Source organism: Octopus bimaculoides, chromosome 3 (assembly GCF_001194135.2).
Source record: "Octopus bimaculoides isolate UCB-OBI-ISO-001 chromosome 3, ASM119413v2, whole genome shotgun sequence".
Classification (NCBI taxonomy): Eukaryota; Metazoa; Mollusca; class Cephalopoda; order Octopoda; family Octopodidae; genus Octopus; species Octopus bimaculoides.
In genome coordinates this window covers 47,929,246-47,930,244 of record NC_068983.1, presented here as the reverse complement: position 1 = coordinate 47,930,244, position 999 = coordinate 47,929,246, and the positions used below count along the sequence as shown (strand labels likewise).

Sequence of the window (999 nt, the reverse complement as noted above, 5' to 3'; positions counted from 1 at the left end):
ATATTCCTTTATATATATATATATATTACTTTATATATATATATATATATATATACTTACATACATATGTATATATATATATGTACAATGTACACAGGCATCATGCTCGGCGTGGTGTAAATCCGCAGAACTATAATAAATTTAAGCATGACGAAGAGTCAGTCAAGTTAGGATAAAAACATAAACATATTCTTCCTTAGCAACCAGGATATTATAGAGTAGAAATAATTTGTTAACCTGTTTATTTCATGCATAATAACTATTTGTAATTTCTGCATATTAGATACATGTGTCTGAGTGTGTGCCAGTCAGCGAAACAAGAAGATTCACCGAGGTGAGGTTTGAGCTAAACGTTGGAACAAATTTAATAAGGAATCTGACACATTCAACGACTTGACTACCTCGTGTATGTATTTATACTTTTATGCATATATGGGGAATTCCGACTTCGGTCACGAATGACCATGGGATTGTGCCAAGAAAGTTCCTCTCCCAAGCACAAGTCCGAGCAAGGTTGTTTATGGAATATCAACGGTTGTTCATGCCTACCAGCCTCCCCTCTCCAAGCCACCGATGTTATCCAAAGGAAAGGCAAGGGGCCGATACAGCTTGGCATCAATGACATCGCAACTCATTTCTACAGCTGAGTGAACTGGAGCAACGTGAAATAAAGTATCTTGGTCAAGAACACAAAACACAGCTCGGTCCGGGAACCGAACTCACAACCTCACAATCGTGAGCTCATCAGTCTAACCACACACACACAGACACACAGACACGCATTATATATATGGGTGCCAATGAAGAAGCAAAAACTCCCGAACTATGATATATACGCCGATCACCCATGTTTTCATCTGCGATCTCATTGTGTTTTTACATCTGACATCACGGATACAAAAGTCTTAAAATCAGTACAGGCTGTAATTTCTGTAGAAAATGTCTAGAGATGACCTTAACACGCCTTATATATATATATATATATATATATATATATAT

The 999-nt window shown here is 37.0% G+C and overlaps 1 long non-coding RNA gene across 2 annotated transcripts in view; it reads left to right on the top strand.

The window, feature by feature from the left end:
* The window catches only part of LOC128247285 (uncharacterized), a 30,126-nt gene that overhangs the window by 2,289 nt on the left and 26,838 nt on the right, over window positions 1-999 (top strand). The gene's annotated exons all lie outside the window — the stretch shown is intronic.